The 16,246-nt window shown below is 39.0% G+C and overlaps 1 long non-coding RNA gene across 1 annotated transcript in view; it reads right to left on the bottom strand.

Annotated features, from left to right (window-relative positions):
* The window catches only part of LOC125689409 (uncharacterized), a 68,576-nt gene extending 52,579 nt beyond the window's left edge, over positions 1 to 15,997 (bottom strand). Inside the window, exon 1 of the long non-coding RNA XR_007375251.1 lies at positions 15,824 to 15,997. This is a non-coding gene — a long non-coding RNA (uncharacterized LOC125689409). The remainder of the gene's footprint in view (positions 1 to 15,823) is intronic.
* Positions 15,998 to 16,246: the final 249 nt, after the last annotated feature.

Genomic DNA, 16,246 nt, shown 5'->3' with positions numbered 1-16,246 from the left:
GATTATAATAAAAATTTCGGCTGGAAAGTTGTTTTTTTGTGTTGTTTTTTTTTTAATGCACATATCTACAACATTTATTACAATACGGCCATTGAAAAGAGGAAATGGCTTTTTCTTCTGGTGGTATATGGTTTAAAACCCAGTAAATTCCCATCCTAATGCTCTCTTCTCTGAGATTCAGTCTAACATGAGTAAGTCTTGCCCACACATGAGTGAAGCTGAAAAAGACTTCTACCAGAGAGACTGCCTGGACAATCTGTACTCAGTTTTGTGCAAAGCCAGATTCACCCTGCCCCAAGTCTTTAGGCACCGCAGATCATAGTCTGGCCAGGCAGGATGTTCTCAGCTATGCATTTGGAGCACTGTACGGATCTGAAATTTTCTGCATTAAAAACAGACTTTCTCGTGATCTGAGGGGCGGAGTGACCCTGGAAAAGTTGATGATCTCCTTTATTTATATAGAAATATAGTAAGCTGCTTACCAGATGGACTTGTTTGCAAGCTTGCCCACTTCTGACATGAATCAATTAATTTACAGGGAGATTTTTTGGAAACCAGTTAACCCAAGAAAACGGACCAGTGGGATACCGGTACTGCCACCTCGTGTAGGCTCTGATCATTGCAGTTGGCTCCTGCAGGAGCTTCACGTTTTAGTATCACTAACGAGGAACGAGGAAGTTATAGCAAATACTTCAAGTGGCTGCATGCTAACATGATGCAAAGGAAACTGTTTTCTTCCCAGACCATCCTTCAAACTAAGCATCTGCAGGAACAGAAATACCTTTGGATCTTATTTAAGAGCAGACTTTCATATCATACAGTCCCAATTTCAGAGATAGCCCATAATCCCTTATAGGAAATTAGGGAAACAAAAGAAACATTGAAGGACAATTTGGAATAGAAGGAGATTTAGTGAGTGAATGGTTTCCCTGGAGGAGAATGACCAAGGCAAAAGAAGCAGAAATCTAAAACAGCAGGCAAGGTGAGCAGACAGATGCACAAGATAAGCAAGTCCAAACAAAACAAAATACAGAATAAAAGGGAAACAGGAGAAAGCTTGAACATTCCTCCATGTTTTTTTCACCTTGGAGATTCACCTTGGTATTTTCTTCACTCAAGTAACACTCCCAAATTTTTCTTGGGAAGTCCTGTTAAAAGTAGAGATGATGATCAACAGACTGTTGATCTTCCAAACAAACATCTTAAGAATTTTTTTGTAGTAACAGAGGAGGGGCTCCATCATTACATGACCAGAGACTCGATCTCTGCCTCAGTGTAAAGATTTGCAGCCCTCCCAGCCTCTCCCTGCCTTATCTGACCACCCCACACATGCACAGGGTGGGGATAACCATGACCTCACTGAAACAAGCAAGGCTCACTGCCAGCCCAGATCTCTCTAGAGTACTGCTAGAAGAGTGTAATACTCTGTTTTGGACATATCATGCTACAATTCAAGCAGGCAGAACCAGTTCAAGAACTAGGGATCATCAGACCACGTTAATAGGATCAGTGAAAATAGAAACTGAAGAACAGCAGAACAACACATTGTTCTCCCCAAGGATTCTCAAAGTTAACAGGAGTTCAAGGGCAGATTGTACAAATACTGCAAGAGAAATCTCCAAAAAACACAGAAAGTGCACGACATGTCCAGTCCAGCAAAGCAAACTATCCCATGTTTTACATGCCATCCAGTCTGACATCTTGGTTCCAGTATTAGAATCACAGAATCCTTATAACTGGAAGAGATCATTAAAGGTCATCTAGTCCAACTCTCCTGCAATGAATGGGGATATGCACACCTAGGTCAGGTTGTCCAGGGCCTGATTCACCCTCGCTTTGAAAGTTTTTTAGGGATGGGGCTTTCATCACTTCTCTGGTCAATCTGTTCCAATGCCGCACTTTTAAACCCTCACTGTTTAAGATTTTTTCCTTCTATCTAGCCTAGATCTACCCTCTTTAAGCTAGAAACTATTTCCCCTTGTTCTGTCACCACAGACCCTGCTGAAGTGTCTGTCTTCTTCTTTCCTGTAGCTCCCCTTTAGATACTGAAAAGACACTATCAGGTCACCTTGCAGCCTTCTCCAAGCTGAAGAGACCCAGCTCTCTCAGCCTGTCCTCATAGGAGAGGTGTTCCATCCCTTGGGTCATTTGTGTGGCCTTCTTCTGTACCCAATGAAACAGTTCTATGTCCTTTTTGACTGGGGACCTCAGAATTGGATGCAGTTCTCCAGGTGGGGTCTCATGACAGCAGAGTAAAGGGGCAGGATCACCTCCCTCGACCTGTTGGCCATGCTTCTTTTGATGCAGCCCAGGATATGGTTGGCATTCTGGGCTGCGAGGGCACATTGCTGTAGGTACATTGCTGTGTTGGTGCTTTTCTTAAGACCTTCTTCAGACCTCAGAAACTGGCAAGCAATCCTCCAAAAAAAAAGATAAATTTATATTTTTTTGACTTAATAGAGGCACAGTTTGGTTTGAGACTAATCTTGTCTATAAAAATGAGCATAACTATCATCTTAGAAGAATTTTTTTTATTTTAGATTGGGTCAGACTTCCCAAAACTTCGTATGGGTTGTGCCTGGAAGCATCTAACCCTCCTGCTATCCCTCCCTCCCTCTGTCCTGGGATTATTACATGCAATCAGCTGCTCTTCTCCCCCTTTCTTTCTTCCAGTAGAGCTACAAATGGATTGCTAACTCTTGCTGCCTATGAGAATGATTATGTTGAAAGAAGAGTGAGAACTGTGACACCTGCAGTCATACACAATACCCAGACACCCAACAGTCACTATTCTGCATCTCCTTGGATAGCAGCAAAATAAAAAAATAACCTAGGGAAAGCTCTCCATTACCACAGGTTTAGCTTTCAAACTTTCTTTTCATTCTGTCATCACGGAACAAATTCTTTCCTCTCACATCAAGTCCTTTCTTTTCTCCTTGCTACATCCAGTGTAGTAATGATCCCCATCGCTTCAGTTTTGAAAGCTGTTACACTACGTTTGTCAGTGCATGACATGGGAGCAAGCATCACAACCTAACAAGCCTTAAAGCAAACTTCTTCCAAAATTTTGTTCCAGCATACTTTCCTGTGGAAACTTCTATCAGTTAATGCACTGAAAATAGAAACTTGGCCAGAGAGAAAAAGAGAGACCTCCCAAATATCAGTAAGAGGCTTTGGCTACAATCCTTTAATTACATTTCTTTTTATTGACTATACATATGTCAGGTTTGATCAAGACCAAAAAAAAAAAAAACCTCTTCTGGAAATATATGGAAAATTATGCTTCAAGAATAAACAAGTGTATTTGACAAAACATGAAAGTACTGTCCAGAGATACATGTCTGAATGACTCTTTAAAATAGTTACAGAATTATAGGAATCAACACATTTATTGTCAATGATGATTTCTTGATATGTAGAGTCATAGTTCACATCAGTTTGTTCAGTGCCACTAATGTGTCCTGTGTGTACATTACCTACAGAGCTTCTTGATCCATATAATATCATGGTTGCATTGGTGGGCAGTGGATTAAGGAAATGAGATTAGCTCAACGCTAATTCCCAGTGTCTAAATAAATGACTTCAGCTTCAAAATGTCAGATGAGATAACATCCCAGCCAAACCACATCACACTGTAGTATCTGGTATGCTTTTTATTGCTTGATATAAAAAGAAACAGATGAATATAATAATGCACTCTAAAAACTCTGTGTATCTCCTATTCTTTAAAAATTGAATCAGTTTTCCCTTAAATAGGTAGATTAATGATGTATCAGATGTATCACATCTCTTTTTGAGTCTATAAATTAGGTGTATGGTGACCCATACATTTCCAGATGTTTTGCACAAACTTCTCTATCTACGGGACACACAGAAATCTTTTTCCCTCTATCACAATCACTCTTTAGAAATAGTGTCGTACCATATGGAATTACTTTTGTTTAAATCAGACATGCTATTTCAGAAAAATACAAAAACTATAAGCATCCATTGATTAGCAGATATTCTGATTGAATCGCTGTGATCAAAAAGAGAAAAGCTTTCCATATAGGTCTCCATGACATAAATCAAAAATATATTTGGGAGCATATCTTAAATTGAGCACTTCACAAAGCCACTGTAGACTGAAGTAAAATACAAAGGATTGTTCCCATTCTTTGTTGTTCTTTCCAAGGAGCAAAGACCACTACGAGAAGTAAAATGCAATCATGACATTTCTGAGAATTAAATCTGCATTATTCTTTAATTTCTATATCTCCAGATTCCAGGCACATTTAGTATCTCCTCATGCAATTTAGCATCCTATTAATACAAACAATTGCCGCAGCTTTATCCTAGGAGAACACCATGCTGCACCTGTATTAAAATCAGTAAGCCAGCAGACTGTGACTTAAGTCAGTCCCCTGAGTAAAGGGTTTGAGTGTGGGTCTGCAGCCCACAGCCTCCAGCAGGAGAAACAGCAGCTCTGTATCTGTGCAGTTAGCACTGGAGAATTAAGTACTCTCCTCTTTTCCTATTTTAGATTGTCTGAAAGAGAGGCATCTAGTCTCAAGTTACTTTCCAAGTTGTATTTTCTAAACACTAGTGGAGAACAGGTGCCATCAGAGGATGGACCTCACCCTCAAGAGGAGTTCTGCTACAGCTGGCACACCTCATTCTCTGGAGATTGCTAGACTGATGATGGAGGAAGCTGAAGGCAGTGTTTCAGACCAAAGCTCCAACCTTTAAAATCAGGTGAGATACACCTTCTAACCCCTGCTAAACTGCCCCCTTCCACACCTGCTCATCTTGAATAAAAAGTGATATTCAATGAAAAAAAAAACAAACAAAGCAACAAAAAAAAAAATAACCAGTGACCTGCTAGAACTTCAGAGACTTATAATTTCCATTAGTAAAGTTGTATTGATTTATTCTGGTTAAGGTTTGCTGATAAATGCCTAACAGAGAAATGGTGTTGCAGCAGGCGACCGCTTAAAAATTACTGCATAATCTATTGGACAATATACCTTCTGGTTCCCACAGGGATAACTTATTTATTTATGCACTGTAAAACCCTGCACAATAGATTCAAGTACAGACTCCCAAGGCCAAGAATACAAAACATCCCAAGAGATCTCATCAGTTCCTGAGGCATTTTAGCCACATCAGTGCAGTTCTGCCCCTGAATTAATTCTCCCCACAGAATACCATGACTTATAAGTTGAGCACAGTGGTTGCCTGAAACAGCTATTTTATATTTCGGATTGAGATAACATCTCTCTGTATTGCAATGAATGGTTTTAGACACATGGCTCGTGTTAGCTCTGGTATGAGTACATTTTGCTTTCTTAGGATGTATAGAACTGTCTTTTAAAAGCCAAAGTTTCCTGAGAAAATAAAAGCAAATTAGGACTTTTGTTTAAGCATCACCATGTTTCAATTCCTGCTTTTCTGTATATACATTCTTTGCTAAGAGTACAGATATAAAAAACATCAAATTTCAAAGATCTGAATTCTTAAGGAACAGAAGAATTTTTGTAGCTCATAACAAACTCATTACGGGCCCAATCACCCAAAGTGTACTTAATGTGTTCTTTAATTTTAAAAACATTTGCAAAACTAATGGAAATTCATGGCAAGGACACCGGATTAATGTTGCTACAAGAGGGCAGGAAGGTGAAGGAGAAGACAGGTAAGCAATCTATGATTGTAAGCAAAGGTACCATAAAGGCACTGTCATGTTAACTAGCTCCCAAACTCTAAAGTGGAAAACAAAGGAGAGAGGCTGCTCCGTGCTCATCAAGCTACCTAAAAAAGCATGCTTGTCTAGCAAGTGCAAAAAAAGCTGATTTTCTAGGCAGCTAATGGAGGGTTATTAACTATTATGGCAATTGTTTTGTCCATATAGTCTCAGAAGGAGAATGAAAACTCTGTTTGTCTACTGAAGATAATTAGTGACAACTACAGAATTACTTGCTTTCTTATTTCAGCTTCATGCCAGGCAGCACAGGATATGTTTCTGTGACTGAGAAAGTGCAGGAGCAGTAAAAAGTCAAGTTAATAGATGAAGTCTTTATATAATCAGCATTTCTAGACTTGACATTTGGAGTTGGAGCCTGTGACAGTCATGTCTATAGTTTGACTCAAATTACTCATCCAAGATCTCTCAAGGTATTTAAGTATCTAAACCCACTTATCATTCCAGACTTCTTTCGTCTACCTGTCTGCTGTAGGAAACTCAGCAACGTCCTGCACAGACCTCCCATTGCAGAACAGTAAAGACTAACGCTTCTTTTGCATAACTTTCATGGAACAGTATATAAGGGTAAAGGATTTGAAAAATACTAGATAAAAGCTCCAAGCAGTCACTTGGCTCATGGTCAAATCTGTCTGATTTCTGCATCCCACATTTCATAGAATTCTCATCCCATCCACTACTGAAGAAACACCTTTGATTTTTTTCACTGATATTTGCACAAATATCAGTGTCGCTTTACAAAATATGAAGTATCATATGGCCAAAAGAGTGGTTCCAAATGACCTCATTTGCTTTCACTGAATTTCCTGTTTCATGGAACTAGACATTGTTATTCCATGGATGGTATCTACATATTGGCCTAATGAAGCAGGTTCAGACTGAAGTAGAAGGTCTGTACACGATTGTATTTTCATCAGCTGAAGGTGACCATACATATGGCAGCATAAAATTTGTATAAGTTATGACTATTATTACTTACTATAGTGATAATAGTAAGATATCATATCAGGGCAGATTCAAAGTTTATAGAGTTACCTGAGCCCTGAGGCACAAAAATTTAAAATTTAAAATTTCATCACACAGAATGTCCTAAGGTGTTGCTGCATGAAGATATAATAGATGCAAAGTTTAGCTATTGGACAGTCGGAGGGACAGAAAATTAAGCGAAACAACAAACAAACAAACAAACAAACAAGCAAAACCCCTTGTAAGTATTGCTTGCTCTTTTAACAAAGTTACAAGGGAGAAAAAATGACAAATTCTAATTAAAAAATTAGCAGGTAAGTACATTATGCACACCTGAGAAAGACAGAATGAATTCCCCTGCATGCAGTGCCGGTGCTGTTCAGGTTCAATTATTCAGATTATGTTGTCTCTTAACGTTAGCAGCACAATCTCTCTGCATTGGACTACGATATTTTCAATTGCTTTTGACTCTGTACTCTGTACTCTCCTTTTCACCTTCTTTTCTATCTGCTGTTACAGAACCATTTCTGAGCTAGCATGGCCCTGGAGATGACAAGGAGAGGAAGACAGCAAACAGGAAGGAGAAAGCAAAAAGACAGGAGGAGAGAGGCTTCCCTGGTGAGAGCAGAGCTGTGGTAGCCCTGGGGCTCACAAGCATGGCTCTGGCTCCAGACAACACACATTACATAGTGAGAATGATTTCTGATGCAGTGATGGTGTCCAATCTATGGCTTAAAGTAAAACAAAACACAACTCAACAGTGCTCTGAGTGTAAAGACTTGCTCCTCAGTGTTTCTTCTCAGTGTTCGCACAAATTTCTAGTGAAATATAATGTAGACAAAAGGCCCTGCTGACTTGAATGTAAGCAATGTAAAATTTCAGTCTTCCCCTGGAATAATCAAGAGGAAAGGAAAAGAAATGATTTCCCTGAATTGAAGTACTGACTGGTCACCAAAAAAACTAAGTTCAGATCTATAAGGTCTTTAGGTTTGACAACCAAAGACCTACCAAAACCGCCCAGAAGTCAGTGATTAGAGACCAAAATGACTTTGCAGATTTGATTTCTATATTGGTCTCTAACTTTTACTGTCCTTTGTATGTTCTGATTGAGTTCAAGATCTATGAATTACTTTCTATGGAGTCTCTCAGTGTGAACAAGCATGTGTATCCACATCTCTAGGGAATAATACACTAATTCTTCCTGTGATTGTTTTCTTCACTTAGCTGTGGATTCTTCATTATCTTCAAGTTTCCCCATCATTAATTTGCAATACTTTCAAAAATGTACACATGGATTCTTGCACACAGCTGCAGCAATTTTATCTATTCTGAAATTTCAAAGATAATTTTACACCACAGCTTTACAGCTACATTTCTTCCATTTCAAATTCCCTCCTATGTCCTTCACACTATTTGATCACCATTGAAAGATGATAGATATAAATCTCCCTTTGTTCTCACTTTATGATCAGCATGGCAAAAAATGCCCTTGGAAAAGGTGTAATTCCAGAAGCATTTCAATTGCGTTCCTAAATGTCTAGAAATGAATACAGACATCCTATAATTATAAACAAGAAATGGTAAAGGAGTTATTTCCTAGTAAAAATACAACCTGTATTCAAGAGAAAATGCATTATCTCTGTATCTAAATGTATAATATGTACACCTATAAAAGTCAGAAAAATGTCTCTTCCTTTTCTGTATATCAACTCTGCAGAAGCAATGAATGGTTCTTACACAGTCTGCAGCATGCTGAATCTGCATAAATCTTTATTTTTTCCTTGGGGAATATATCTTTACTTAACTGTGAACAGGTGTCTTTCACATCCGCTTTGAATCACAGCCTAAACACTGCAAAATTAAAGTAGTTTCTCAGCTAAAGTCACAGTAGCATACTGGGTGACTTACAGAAGGTCAACACAAGCTTTTTCCAGAGCTGAACAGCTTCTAAACTTCTTACCAAGTCTATCCAAGAACTCAAAATCCTTTTTACTTGATCTTTTTAACTCTATATTAAAAGATTTAGGTCTTAACCTTTGAATGCCTTTAACTTGAGGCCCAAATTTTCCACTCCTAATTCCCACACATTACTACATGGTTTGGGGTAGAATTATCCCTTCATTTGCATTGCAGAAAATAGACTTGCTATTACCCGCTTTTCTGCCTAAAATCACGATGTCTTTTCAACTGTATCATAGAATCATCGAATCACCAAGGTTGGAAAAGACCCACAGGATCATCCAGTCCAACCAATCCCCTGACACCAATAGCTCTCACTAAACCATGTCCCTCAACACAACGTCCAAACATTCCTTGAACAAATCCAGGGTCGATGACTCCACCACCTCTCTGGGCAGCCCATTCCAGTGCCTGACCACTCTTTCGGAGAAGTAGTATTTCCTAATGTCCAGCCTAATCTCCCCCAGTGCAGCTTGAAGCCAGTAGTTCTGTTCTTCAGGGTGTGGAGGCATTCCAGCTTAAGGTGCACAAGCAGTAATTTCCATATGACATTTGTAAAGGTGTTTTAGATTAAGCACTAAGGTGAGAGAGAGTTCAGAAAAGTTACAGGCAAATTCTCAGGGGTTGTAGCTATATGCACATAAACATGACTGCATTTTGCATGATCTGAGAGCAGCAGTTCTTCCTCTACTTTGGGATGACTGTCATACCATGTAGATGTGGATTGCACAAGAGGGGGGAAATGAGCATCTTGGCTGAAATAAACCCCCTTTAAACTGCCCTAGCTCTGCTAATTTTGAGTCGTATGGCAGCATTTATGCATATTTACTTTGTCTGACATCACATTGTAAATTACAGGGAGTTGATGGGCAGCTCAGTCAAGAAGAAATGAAACACCATCAAAAAAGGATAATAAATTTCCAAGCAATGAGAACGGACTTTTCCAAGTGGTATTTCTCAGGTTCACATTATGTTTGGAATATATTGTCCAAATGTACCTAAATCATCCTTTTATAGTGGTAATAGAACAAAGATTGAATGAGCTTTGGATTAATGTCTCTGAATTTAATTGCGAAATGTGTCAGGCTTCTAGTTTTTCCTAGCTATAAAATGTTTTATGCTTGAGAGAGTACAGAATGATTATTTTTCATTTTTGGTTTTTTTTTTGGTTTTTTTTTTTTTTTTAGCTGACTAAAATGGAGTGGGCACAGATATTTTCTTCTTTTATTTTTATAACACTATAAAGAAATACCCATGCCTCTTTTGGCAGGTTTGATTCTTTTAGAGATTTAAATTCTATTTAGGGGTAGTTAAATTCTGTGACCTCATACTGTGTTTGAAGTACCTTCCCACTGTTGTTTAATAAAGCAATTATGATGAAAGAAAAGCCCAGTACCAGCCATAGCTATTGTTATCAAGGAACAAGTGAAGGAATAATGACAGATGAAGGATGGAATATTGTCAAAGACTTTTTTTCCATAGATAAACAGCTCATTGGTCTGTACAATCTTATGAGTATCTGTCTGTGATTCTGCCCACAACATTCTTTATCACCATTGCTAGAAAAACCAACACCAAAGATCAGAGCCCTCCATAAACTCTCCTGTATCAATGGCACCAGAAATCCAGTGTCCTAAATGATAGGAAAAGATCAAGTATTACATAATAACTGAGCAGTTGCTGCAATCCATTTACAAAAATAAACAACACTTAAATATCAATGATATTTATCAAACACAACTTATAGTCATGTTCTTAAATGAATGTAGTGTTGAAAGAATTTAGCAGAGAGCCAAGGTGTTCTCTAACAGATCTCTCTTCCTTCAGCCCCCCCCCCTTTAAAAAAAAAAAAAAAAAAAATTCTATGAGTAAAGCAGCAGAAAAAAAGAAAGGATCCCTTTAAAAGTTTAGTGCCACAAACTTTTTCAGGTGCAGATATTATACTGTTCCAAGGTGCTGTCTCCTCTTTTGATCCCTCTGAAGTCCTGTTCCTGGAGCCGGTTAAAAATGTTTCTTATAATGTGTATGAGCAGTTAAAAGTCAGTTTACTGAACTGAACAGGTTTATAAAAATGGCAAACATTTTTTATCACAAAAGCATTGTAATATGTTTTTCTACCTGCTAGATTAATCATTCCAAGTCATAGACGTGCTAGATATCATTGCTATACTAAGAGCGTGTGTGAGTTTTATTTTAAGAAACATAAATCGGAAATAGAATACATATGTTAGTCTAAAATTACTAAGCTTCAAAATATTCATAAAAGGATGTAGGATGCCAACACTGGGGGAAATGAAGAGCCTGTGAATTGTGTGATTCTTCCCAGTTTGTGAATCATTCACAGATTATTTTTAAACAAAGCAAGTGGAGCCATACACTGGGAAGATACCCATTCCCCAAGTATTTAGGATGAGTGTTCAGCAGCCAGCATCCCAGAGGGAGTGTTGGTGTATATATCTGGTCATGGGACATGCTCTCTGTTCCTCAACGGATGCTGTAATGGGAGTGAGGAAAGGTGAAGAAACAGTCATAAATTTTGCCATCAGGCTTTAGTGGATCAGATGAGGACCCTTTAAAGGGTTGAGTGCTCACTTGTGACCTTTTTGGTCACACCTCCTTTGAGCATCTATCATTCATCCTGCTCAGATCTCATTAAATTATCCAAGTCAGAAAAATTAGCACAGATAGAAAAATAACTTCTCGTGCTGGATTTCACAAGATTAGCACACTGCTGGCTAGAGATGAAAAATAGGTACATCTCACTCACATCCTAGGAAAACTTTTTTTGTCAGTAAAGTTCGTGGAACATTTTGACTAATGAGGTAGTTACATGGCAAGTCGTTCAATAGCTTTAAGGAAAGGTCAGAGGCACACAATGAACTAAGCAACACAGGGTCCTCTCCTCAATGTAAGGGGCTGGATCCAAGTAGTGCCTTGATCCTTTCAATCTTGTCATCCATAATTTATCATTAAAGAAGCTACCTCCCAAAGAGCTGGGAGATCAGGAGTCCGGTTTTGTGTGCAGGAGGAGCTGCTGAGACTGAGCTGTTATTGTTCTGTAATTGTCAAAGAAGCCTCTGTGTGCCTGTAGATATTTATAATCTGGTGTATTTTAGAGTAAGTGTGTTATCTCATAGAGAACAGCATGTTTGATGTAATTCTAGTGGGATATATGAAACCATGTGTTCTATGTGAATGGTGGAGCCACGAGGGGAAGTGTGTGACAAGCTGAGGTTGCTGCATTCAGCCTGCTCAGGAAAACACTAGAGAAAATAACCTGACTATCATTGTGATCAGATCTCTCCTTGCTGCCAAATTAAATAAATAGAAATGAGAACATTACATAAAGCTTTCTGGGTGCCGTGAATTGTGAGAGCATTATGTTTGTGCACATGCTAATAAGTGTTTCCAGTAGCAAAATCAAGGGAGTTTAGTGCCAGCTGCCCCATATAAAGTTTATTTGGTCAGGCTCACATAACACATTGAGCTATCAAAATGGCACAAAAAGATCCTTTTGAGATCATTTTCCAATAACACCAGGCTTGCTTTGGTGTTGCACACCCGATAGCACCATCTCACTAGGTACAGAATATCACACAGTGCACAGAAGAAAACTGTCTGCCTGCTTACAACACAATCCAAGGAATTGTCTAACTATAAACCTTATAAAAAGGAATCTTTCTTTCTTCCGCACTCCTTCCTCTGTATCCTTTGCTTTTTCATACCACATTATTTTGCTGAGGATCTTGTTTTGAAAGCCACGTTTATATTTTCTCCAAATAAATACATGTAAGATCATGCTGTGTTGCTGGGAACATGATAATTAGCTTTGCTGCAATATGAGAGCCTGAGGTGATGGACTGATAGAGTAGGCATACACAACACCTCCCTGAGCATTTTTCAGCAATCAGATGAGGAAATTATGAGACTTACAATTGGAACAACTATGGAAATAAAATACTTCTTCATAGCTTTCTCATTACATTTTGATCTCTGTATTTTATTACTGCTGAAATTAGTTGCTCATTGACGCTGCATTTGGAGATTCCTTAAAATGTTTCTGTTTCAATTAAAGCACATTAAACGCTTTCAGATAAAGTGAAATAGACATGGCAGTGAGCAACAGTTGACTGCTCATTGGATATTTGAGCTGAATGTTGAAGAAACAGACCTCAATTGGTATCAGTTTTCTTGCAAGTCAACAGAAAGGGCCAAAGACAAAGACAGCACTGAATTGAACAGTATGGTTCATACAAGGTGGAAGCTAAAAAAAAAATCAGTACAGTGACGTTTAAGGGTATTTCTCCATTTAGCTTTGGAAAAGAAGTATCGTCTCTACCATAGGTTGTCAGAATATGCAGATCTAGTTTATTAAAATACACTGATGAGTGATGGGAGGTCCTGTTAGAGCCATGATGAGATATAATTTAACATGGTATCCATCATAGATTGACAAAAGCCTTCTCAATAGGGAGACAGATGTGGGTCAGTTTCTGGCTAACTAAATCAGTGGCATCACACTAGAGATCAGAGCAGTGAATTGCATTGTCCCAGAAACATGATTTCATTATAACTTCGCAATAATTCTAGGTAGGTAGGTAGGTAGGGAAGTGAAGGAAGGGAAGGAAGGTAAAGAAGGAATGGAAGGAATGGAAGGAAGGGAGGGACAGATGGAGGGAGGAATGGAGGGAGTATGTATTTCAGACTCTCATAAGCCTGTAATAAAATTTGTAGTGAAAGATCCTGTTCCTACCTTCTTGCAACAGACCATCTACTTTCACCAGACTCTAGTATCTCTAGTCACATCTGGTCATTGGTACACCTTTCAGCATGTGTATCAACTCCAGAATGTATTTTTCAAAATGTACTTTGATCCTAGAGGACACAGATAAGCCTGAGATTTTTTCTGCATTATTTAATCTTTTACACATACATCTATCCTCTAATTTTCCAGGATCTTTGGGAGTTAGGATGAGAGAAAAGAACAAGAAAGAGTATTTTTCAATTTTAAGTTATCTTGTGAAATACAGTATTGTTTGAAATTCTCTTTCCTTCCCCAGTTTTGGTCACAAACACAGGAATGTCAAAGAAATGCAGACCTACCCCAGAGAGACATTCATAGCCTCGACTTATTCTTTTACCCCTGGAGTTGTATTCACAACATTGCTGATGCATGATATCTGGTAACTCTCACCATGTTACATCTCTGGCTGTATTGCATACTGAAGGTTTTTTGCACATCTAAAAGGCTTTGGATTGTTCACAAAACTAGACACTTTCAAAATGATTTACTATCTTCAGTTATGGGCTTTGCTGTATTTTCTGGATCAAGTGACAGCCTATGGGATTTTAAGGGGTGTATGAATGGCAATTTGTAACAATTTCCCCTTATTTCTATTAAATTTATTTCCCCAAGTCTTTAAGCTGACAGGTAAGGATATGGCTGCAGCCTATCTCTCAGGCCATCTATGTGTTCCTACAAACAGAAAAAAAAAAACATTTTAATGCAGCTCTTTTCAAACCTGAATATTTCTTTCCTTAATACTATCCCATGACTGGTTTGATCCTCAAAAAAAAATTTTCTAACATCTCTACTTGTTAGAGATGCCAAATGTGTAGAAATAAAATGTATTTATTCAGCAGCACTTACCAAGATCAGCAACATAAGTTCCTACTTTTGGCAAGTCAAACAATAACAAGCATTGGGCAAGGTGCTCTCTTCAGTGCTTTGCTTAATTTGCTTGGGATCATGTACATGAATCGTTACTTTCTCATATTTTTCCTTGACATCCTCAGAAAGATTTTTCTGCACTGTGTTGGTTTCTTTCCCTTTGTTGTTGCTTTGCATTTGCACAATACTGCTGTTGGGCTGCCTGTGCTTTCATTATTACTGGTGGTTTATCTCTGAGACTGCTCCCCTTCTGCTCTGCAGTTAGATATGAACTTTTAATTTGTTTTATCTGCCAACAATTTTTGACAGAGTTAGTGTGGGATGTCAAAGTACTTCTCATTCAAATACTTGCATTTTGTATTTCAGTCTCTAACCTACTATGAATCAGTTTCAAAAAGTATTAAATACATTAGTCAGGTCACCAAAACACTAATTCTTTCATTCTCCATTTCTTGCTTAAGCCCACTAAATAGATGGTTTTCTGGCTACTGGTTGAAAGTGTGTAGCATCTCCCAGCAGAAGCCTCCTCTCCAAAGGGGCAGCTCCAGACAGTGGGGTGGCCTGGGGAGGAGAGGGATACTGGAGGACAGAGCTTCTCCTCCAGACTGGATGGAACAGGAGGACAGGAGGAAAGGACAGCTCCAAAACATCCTTCAGCCTCTGTTCTGTCTGCACATGGTAGGAAAAAAGGAGCAAGAAATCAACATCTTGTATTTCCAGCCACCACCACAGAGGGTGACAGGGATGCTAGCACCCAGCTTCACATGCTGCTGGCTTCTCCCCACCATGAGCTGCACATCTACGTGCTGAACATAGCCCTGCCATCTGCTTAGAGGCAGGGGTGACATGTTGCTCAATCATTCTTCGAACATTCTGCTTTGATGAGGTAATTTTTGTTTTCTTGATCACTTTGTTTTTAAATAAGCTTTTGCTGGGGAGGCTGGAAGAGATGAGAAACACAGCCTTATTGATTTTGAATCCTGCAAGACACCACTCACTAGCATAGCCAGTTTGAGGAAGAAGGAATCAGGACAGGACAATATCCCACCTTCCTAGCCCTTTTCCATTTTTCCCACCAAATTCTGTCCATTGTTTTTCCCACCAAAGACCCCATGGAAACTTTTCTCCTTGGGCATGGGATTGGATAAGAAAAGCAGGGCTGTCAAATGTGGCAGAAATAGCCCAGCTGCGCTTCCATGGCCCGCAAAGGATAAATTCTTCCCCTTGTCCCACAGATCCCAATGCCTAGGCCAGGTGGGGATTTCTGGAGAAAGAACAGCTAGAACTTGCAAAGAACATACAGGGAGGAGGCTGGACACTGTACATCTCTGCTCTGTATAGTTTATAGACATTGCTGATGCAGACACTGCTCAGCTGCCAAGCTCTACAGCATATGAAGCAAATGGTTAAAGAACAGCCAATATACAGACAACGCCACTGAAAAGCCATTTCCCAAATTCCATAGTCAGTAAAATGTAAAAAGTGCTTACCTGCATTTCTTGTCTACATATGCAAAAATCAACTTCAATAAAGCTTTGGCAAATGCTTGGGAACCTCAGGCACAGACAGACTGCAGGAAGGATGTAGCTAAAACACCAGGGTAGGAAATGAGTGACCATGGCTTGGATCCAAGCATAGTCACAGGCACCTTCCTTGGCTTGCAATTTCAGCTGAACTGTGTTTGCCCCTGAAGAGCTGAGTGAAATCAGAGCAAAGTTTATCAGTTCCTAAATAGGAAAAAATGAGAGATGAGTAGAGCAAATATTTTTAACTTTGTGAATTCATTGGAAATCTGCCTTTTTCCCCTTAAATAGGGGAAATATTATTAAATTCCAGACCCAGCTGTGTGGGACAGCTGGAGCAGCAGCTGTGCTTGCATGGTCACATCACCACATCCCAGGGTCTCATATGGA

This window comes from Lagopus muta, chromosome 2 (assembly GCF_023343835.1).
Source record: "Lagopus muta isolate bLagMut1 chromosome 2, bLagMut1 primary, whole genome shotgun sequence".
Classification (NCBI taxonomy): domain Eukaryota; kingdom Metazoa; phylum Chordata; class Aves; order Galliformes; family Phasianidae; genus Lagopus; species Lagopus muta.
Note: the sequence above shows the minus strand (reverse complement) of the source record. Positions and strands in the feature narration are given on the sequence as shown.